This window comes from Euphorbia lathyris, chromosome 7 (assembly GCF_963576675.1).
Source record: "Euphorbia lathyris chromosome 7, ddEupLath1.1, whole genome shotgun sequence".
In the NCBI taxonomy this organism is placed as follows: domain Eukaryota; kingdom Viridiplantae; phylum Streptophyta; class Magnoliopsida; order Malpighiales; family Euphorbiaceae; genus Euphorbia; species Euphorbia lathyris.
The window spans coordinates 66,499,617-66,508,074 of NC_088916.1; positions in this window are offsets into that span (position 1 = coordinate 66,499,617).

Consider the following 8,458-nt stretch of genomic DNA (forward strand, 5'->3'; position numbering starts at 1 on the left):
ATTATAGGTCTCTTCAACGACCTGTATTTGTGGATCCCTTCAGCAATCTCAGTTTGTAGGTCTCTTGAATGACCTGGTATGGTTGATTTCTTCAACGATCTTAGTCTGTGGGTCTCTTGAACGACCTGTTGTGGTTGATCTCTTCAGCGATCTGAGGTTGTAGGTCTCTTGAACGACTTGTTGTTTTGGATCTCTTAAGCGATCCCAGATTGTAAGTCTCTTCAACGACCGGTCTCATCAGTTGACTGCTCTTATCAAGCAATCTACTTGAGCTATGAAATCCTACTCTCCCTTCGGGAGCCATCTGGATTTATTGAATAATTGATCGGAACTCTTCATGTTAGCCGACTTTTCTCTAGGCTGCTATTTGGGAAATTCTGTCTATATGTTGACATTTTTTGTCATTTCACTTTGGACAAGATTTTCTGCATAAAGAGAAAAAACCATGCCCCACTTCATGGGAGTTAGATTATCTTTAGCCTAGCTTCCCTTCGAGACGGCTATCAGCTTCTGAAAAAGTTATAAAAATGGATTATAAAGAAAAACTGAATACTTATATGGAGTTTAAGGGTTGTTCGGAATTCATCATAGCTCGTGCTTTATCCAAGCACTCTCGAATTTGGGATTTGTTTCCTCAATGAGTGATCCCATCCATCTCTTTAACGCTTTTGAGCTGATGATCTCACTCAACAACCTTGAGTTGATGACCTCATTCAATGGCCATGGGTTTCTTGCTTCAGAAGATATTTTTTTGGTGCACCTCTAGGCCGGGATAATCTGCAAAACAACTTGAAAATGTGTTGAACATTGTCTTTTGGGACATTGTTGCCCCTATTTCTAGGGATAAATTGAGTATCACATCAAGCATTTTCTAGTTTAAACAATTCTCCTTTTCATCAGACTGGAATTTCAAGCATACCATGCATTAAAGCAATAAGCCTATTGACATCGAATCAAATGACACATGACTATGTGTAGTGATGCACGTGAGCCTATGCATGAGGATGCATGTGTCCTAATCTATGGGTATGTGCAAATACTTATGCGTGTATACATGTATGCATAAATATATATGTGTGAATGTATATGTGTGTTACACGTGTATCTTACTCTGTGTGGATACACTAGGAGATGTGTGTGTATGTATGAATGAATGAATGATAACATATATTTTCTTTTTCAAACTCGAGAGATGTGAAGCTTTTTAGGACCAAAGAAGGATGTTTCAGTGACCTACTTTGTGAGAGCTTAGACTGTCTACAAATGATGAGCATAGGCATGTCTGGCATGAGAAGCTCAGGGGGTAAAGTTTTAGCTTGATGAGGCTCATATCGTTTGTCAGAAGGCATCGACTTGTTCATATTTCCCCTAATTTTTGCCTGAGTTGCCTTTTTCAGGTTTTCAACTCAACGGGATCTCTCTATTCTTCTCTATCTCTCCTTTTGCCTGAACTGCCCCTAAGGGTTTTCCATTCAGCTTTTAAATTTCTCACAGTTTTTTTCTCTATCTCTCCTTTTGTCTGCACCACCTCTTTTGAGGTTTTCAATCCAACTCTTTTTTCTTTTTTTTTCATGGATGTGAGAGAAATTGGGTATTTTTTAGTGCGTGGACTCGATAACCATTTCGTTGTTGATTTCCATACTCGGCATCGAATGTGAATTGGTGCTCAGTCTCTTGACCAATGGAGAAGCCTCCTGAACAGGCTGGCGGATGATTAGATCATATGGATGTGTCTTTGTCGGAGATTTCAGCTTGGGTGATAACCAAAGGTTCATGTGAGTGGTCGCTCCTGAAATGTTTTGAGGTGAAGCCTCTATCTTCACTTATGTTATAGAACACCACCCTCGGGAGTGAACCCTTGTTGCACACTATATTGGCTAGTCCGTGTATACCGATGAGGAGCGAAAAGCTCGATATATTCCTCAGTTTGGAACGGAGTTCACTACTCTTGATGATTTCAAAGGCAAGATGCTTCAGTCAAAGTCGACTCTTGAGAGGACAATAGATGAGCAGAGAGACCAAGCTCCAAGGAACATGGGAAGAGATGAGTAGTCTTTTTTATGCATAAATTTTGGATGTGATATTTATTGATTCAAACATTTCATCGTATATGTAGCTTCTAACTATCCAACTCCAACAAAACACTCGGCAAATATACATTGAATTGTTTATTGCTCAGATTCCTAATCATTGTTACTAAAACGTGCCCTTTCAGGTTTTCACGTTCCATCTATTTTATTTCCTCACTTTTATTCCTGGAATTTTCAAATGAGTGCCCTTTTGGGGGGTTTTCACCCACTAGGAAGTCCCTAAATGTTGCATAGGCCGCCCTTTAAGGGTTTTCAACCTATCGGGATCTTTTCTTTTTTTCCTTTTTTTCTTTTTTTTTATTTTTTATTTTTTATGAGAATTATTGAGCTTGTCTAGGTTCGTCAGTTTTGTGAAGCTGTTACCATTCATGGTTGCCGACTCGACTACTACTCGATCAGAATCTTCTTCACAAATAGTTGAGCTTTCCCATTTTGGTTTGAACTTGCTAACTTTGGTCTATACGTGTTTGTCCGCCCAGTTTCAGCACAAAGTCTCTGACTTCCATAAGGCTTTTCCAGTTCATTCTAAGAAACTTTTGTCACCCTCTTTTGGTACAATGCGGTGCGGTAAAGCATCATCACTTGCTTTTCATCAATCCAGACTAACTGATCATGCTGGTTTAGAAGCCACTGCTTTTCTGGTGATTCTACTTTCAAGAGATCTCTTCTTCATTTTGATAGGAAACCATCGTTCTGCTTAATAGACTAGGGAAATAGAATTGCCCTTAAAAAAGAGTTCTTGTTGTTGTTATGTACCTCCATAAAGTGGCAGTTGCTCTCGCCAATCTAGTAAGACTTATCTGTCCTTTTGAGGATGCTCTTGATGTTCTTCTTTGTTGCTTCTACTGCACCATCAAGGTAGTACTTTGCACATTTCATGCCCCTTCTTTTTCTTAGGGCAATGTTGCCCCCACAAACTCTTTCTTAACGACTGGATAGTAATAAGGGATTCCTTGACCTCGGCGGCTACAATGTTGGAGAATTGATCAAGGACTCCCTACCAATTTTGACACTGTTCTTCCCCTTCCACTAGTTGATTCCTTCTAAATGGTTTGAAGAAAGGTGCACATATCATCATGAGTTGGATATATAGTGTTCTGTATAGGAAACCTCTGGCCTCGTTCTCTTCCTTGGGAGATGGTACCGTTGATTCATTTCGATTTCTTTTAGGTTCGAGCTATAGCCCTTTCAAACTGATTATAGGACTCAAAATCTCCTCAATAGTTAGACTCAAGACACACAAGCATATATCACACCTCCCTCTTTTAGCAAGGACTCATCTAGTTCAATGAGGTGCTACACTTTGGTCAACAATCCATCATACAAGCAACATACGCTTTCACTTGTTTGTGAAACAAGTCATGGGTAATGTCATTATTGTCTACCGCTGGGCGGCTTCATCATGACTTCATAGTAGTATGTACTCCATTCTGTCATGCAAGCCATCCTGTGCTCGTCTGCTTTAACCATCTTAGTCTCAAATTTTTTGCTGCTAGAGTTGCATCATATTAAGGGAAGCATTATGTATCACCACCCCTGTATTGAGCATAGAGAAATTTCCTCTCATGAAAGCTTTGTCCAAGTCTCCATAGTTTTCACACCTTCTGAACTTTCCTTCCTTCTTCGATATTGGGGCAATGTTGGCCGACCACCACTTGGATATTATATGGTTCATGACTACCTTTTGATCTTTTTTTTCCTCTGGTCTCAGCCATTTCTATGTTTTGACATAATGTCGGAACCCGTGCTCTGAAATCTACCACTGACATGTCATCATAACACCAAGCAAATAATTTCTCATGATTTTTTTTCATTTTTTTTCACCATTAATTTTCTCTCTTCAGGAATTAGGTTCTGAGCAATAAGTATATTTTTTTCCTCTGGTCTCAGCCATTTCTATGTTTTGACATAATGTCGGAACCCGTGCTCTGAAATCTACCACTGACATGTCATCATAACACCAAGCAAATAATTTCTCATGATTTTTTTTCATTTTTTTTCACCATTAATTTTCTCTCTTTAGGAATTAGGTTCTGAGCAATAAGTATATTTTTTTTGGGACTTTCATCCGTGCCATGAAAAAGAGGGAAGTGTTTCAATTCAGTGAATGCCAAATGCTGATATGTGGTGTGGATGAGAATGCACAAACTTATCAATACCGTATGAGTAAGCAAAAACAAAATTTTATTGGAATTAAAAGAACATGTTCATAATGTCTTGTTTAAAAACATGAAAGACAAAAGACTCAAAATTGTAAGCCCCCATTCCCATGTTGCTTCAAGGAGCTTTAGGTGCCTCTACTTCATTAGTGTCCTCGATCTCGAGAACTTCTTCCTCTGCTCAGTCTGATTCATTCTCAATTTCCACTGTTTTAGGTGTGTCGTTGAAGGATTCACTTGTAGGGAGAATTTGGATCACTTATCCTTCCTCCATCAATAAGATCTTGAATCTCATGCTTCAACCTCAAACAGTTATTTGTACCATGACCATACTTTTGGTGGAAATTGCAGTATTCACTGCATTTATTTTGGGCATGGGCCAATTCATCAGAAGCCGGTAAAGGATAGAGCAAATCGTGCATTTGTAGGCTCCTAAACACTTCAGACAAAGTTTGAGTAAAAGTGGAGAATTTCCTTTTCACTTCAACGGGCTGAGGGTGTGATAAAGGTCGAACAACTCTGTTGAACTTACTACTCCGACTGGGTGGAACTTGTTGTTGTCGAGGAGGAGGTAAATGCAAGGCAGATCATCATTGAACGAGTGTTGGTGGTGCAGACTGTGGTATGGGGTGGAAAATAGGCTCCGTAATCTCAGATCTGGGAGTCTCAATGATCAATGACTCATTCAGGACCACTCGTATCAACTTCTTCAGCTCAATCTTGAATTCGCTGGAAGCAAGAATATCATGGAGGACTTGTTTAATTGCTTCTCGGAGGTCATGATCTCCAGTTGCCCCCTTGGAACTCTGAACTTCTTCCCTTAATTCCCCAAATCGACTAGTTGCTTCACCAGTCATATCATTCTCAGAAGCCTTTTGGATGTTAAGAGCATGCTTGAACTCATCAGAAAAGAGACATTTCACTAAGGCCTTTTGCACTTCAATCTCAAGATTATGGTCTAAAGCACTAGATTGGGCCGTGACTGTGATCTAGAAAAGGAAGAGGAAAGATGCATGAGTGAGACAATCTAGACGTTTTGAATTTTCATGATTCAATGCATGTACAAGCTAAACACAATAGCTACCTATTTGTGCATTCTACATATGGATATATGATTTATGCATGGTTCGTGGTGTTTTTTTTTTTGTTTTTTTTTCAATATTCACAAAAAAAAGGTAAAATGTAAAACACAAAAAAAGTATTACTAAGAACAAAATAAGAAAAACAAAACAAGCAAACTGTTAGTTCAAACACATGTAGCACATAGAACAAAAGATCCTCTTCCAACCTTATTCCTCCCACACACGTTTGGCTTAAGTCTCTTCCCTAGGATTTTGGTTTTGGTTCATGTTGCATCAACATGGAATGCACGAAACCATCGTTATGCCTGACTCTTGAAAAGTTGATGTAAACATTCATCACTCATTTATGACTTTGTTCAAACCATTAGGATATCCTTTATATGGGTTATGCTAAAGGGTAAGGTCGTTGCTTAAAAGGCACCATTCTAGGCCTAACCCACGAGACATATTCATATCCAGTTTAGGAATTTTAACCTTCCTTCGAACGGATCTCGGGGATTGAAACATAGGATGAGTCATTTTAAGCAAGTCGTGTTCTTCGCCATAGGTTATCCCAATCAACATCCGATGATGATATTTGGATAGAGCTTATATCTCTAACTTTTTTTTAATTTTCTTGACATGGGATAAAGCTACCACAAAGAATATGCCTTTTTCTTTTAAGATAGTCTATGTCAACCTTAGACTTTGCCTTTTGTTCCAACTTAGGGGACGAGAATCCTCTTTTTAGTAGGCAAAATTTTTAGGTATAACGAATGCCATCATAAACAGAAACAAACTCTTTCTTCCTTGGTATGGACTATGTCATCCTAAAAATTATCAAATAGGGAAATTAGGGCGTAGCACAACTCATGTCTAAGGAAGAACAAAAATATGTTCAATAAGAATAGGCCATATCTTCCCTCATTTCTAAACACAAACCAACTAAAATGGCATAAATTTCATCATAAGCCTTGAGGTAATGCCTTTGAAAATAGTTTGTGGTGACCTTGATTTCACGTGTAGTGTCTTTAAAATCGTTTACTTTAAATCTGAGAAAGTTAAATCTACATTGTTTTGACATGATTCAAATTAATCCCATTGAACCGTTGATTCCCCTGATTACAAAAGAGGTTAAATCTCTTTCGGGGTCTCTAAGATTTTTGGGTTGAATGTGAATTATGTCAAAATTTGTCTATTCGACTTTCTACAAATTCAAAGTCCACTATCTTAGAGACTAACATATGGAACTTCAGGTTTATGCTACCAAACTATTGACACTTACATTATACCGTTCTTATAATGTAATTCAAACTATTTTAGTCACATTGGTTTAAGGTTTTTGGATAAAACATGTACTATACCTAAAAACATAACTTTGGCCTTACTTAGATAGGTTGTACTAAACTAGAACATCCTTCCTTTTTCCTATTGAAAGAGGTTAAATAATTTTTTGGGTAATGACACAAACCACAACAAGGAAGTTTAAAAAGCCAAACATACTTCACAGCAAAAACTCTTAACGGGTCATACTTCCTAAGGATAATTACTAAACTGCTATATGTGGGCTGTGTTCGGAACATGGGGACCTTGCAACAAACTCAAACTACCCCTATCGAATGGAGTGAGATAGTTTGAAATTTCTTGCAAGGGGGAATTCACACTAAGCTAGCCTTTAACTATCGATTGGATTGTCAAAGTGCTTAATGCCAATTCCCACCGGGTTGTATCTAATGCTCATGCTATGCATACAAAAAAGAATAAGTATAATTAGTTCAAGTAACACGTCCAGAATGTAATCGAAATCAATTTCTCTATCCCCAACAGAGTCGCCAGTGTGGGTTCAGTGCCTCATCGCAAGCGACGGGGAGAACCGTTGACGACACGACTGTTTTGGGCTCGTGGCCCAATTGAGATCACGATGCATTTTCGACAGGGTCGGCATCGGAGAATGAGAGTCACCACCCAAACAAGGTTTGAGAAATGTTACCGAGATTCCTTACGGGAAGCAAGCGGGTTCGGGAAATTTGGTACACTTTGGGGAAGGCTAATATCCTCTCGGAACAAGATATTAGGCACCCCAAAACGCCCGGTGAACCCACCGGCCTCCTACTTAACATTCCGAGTCTTACCAGGCTAATCATATTATTCCTTTAGGTTTAAAATTCTTTTAAGAAAAACTTGTTTTGTTTTGTATGAATAATAGCACGAATAAATGAAAATTCTCAAATCAAGTCAAAAAATTATACAAAATGGGTACAAATTAATTAATTAAATTACAAAGACATCCGAGCATCCCCGGATCTTCAACCATATTTAATTATTTAATAAAACCTGCAAAATCCGGGTTAGAATCAAATAATTAAGAGAATAGTGAGAAAAAGAGAGTTTCAGCATTTCTGACAGAAGGGTTTTGTCACAGATTCGTAACAGAAGGCTTGGAATGGCCTATTTCCGTTTTCTGACGAAATTCACAGACAGAATGTCTGTCAGAAGGACCTGCTACTTTACTTGATTTATTTCTCATTCTTTTTCAACTCCGTTTGCCTCGAAACTCCACAAAACACACATTAGTAACTTCTAATAATTAAATAAAATACTAACTTGTGGAAATAATGCTAAAAAAAATTAACCTAATATTAATTGATTTAAACATGTTAATAATAGAAAATATACTTACATGGGTCAAAGTGAATATCAAAAAGTACTAAATCAGGGACATAGAATGAAAGTTCCTAAAACAGGGACTAAAGTGAATAAAACAGAAAAATCCTAATGAGGGATTAAAGTGAATAAATCAGAAATATCATAATCAGGGACTAAAGTGAATAAATCAGAAAAATCCTAATCAGGGACTAAAGTGAATAAATCAGAAATATCCTAATCAGGGACTAAAGTGAATAAATCAGAAAGTTATTTACATTAGGGATTGAAAGGGATAAAAAAAAGAATTTTTTATAACTATTGGTAGTAAAAATGACCGTGAGATAAGATTTATCTCGGATTGGTTCGTTTACCCCCAAATCATAGTTATGAACAAAAAAAAGATAAAACAATTGAATCAATAATATTAACAAGTAATATTATTAATGTCAGATTTGTACAAGAAAATGGAACAAGAACAAGTTAATTAGAACAAATAAAAATA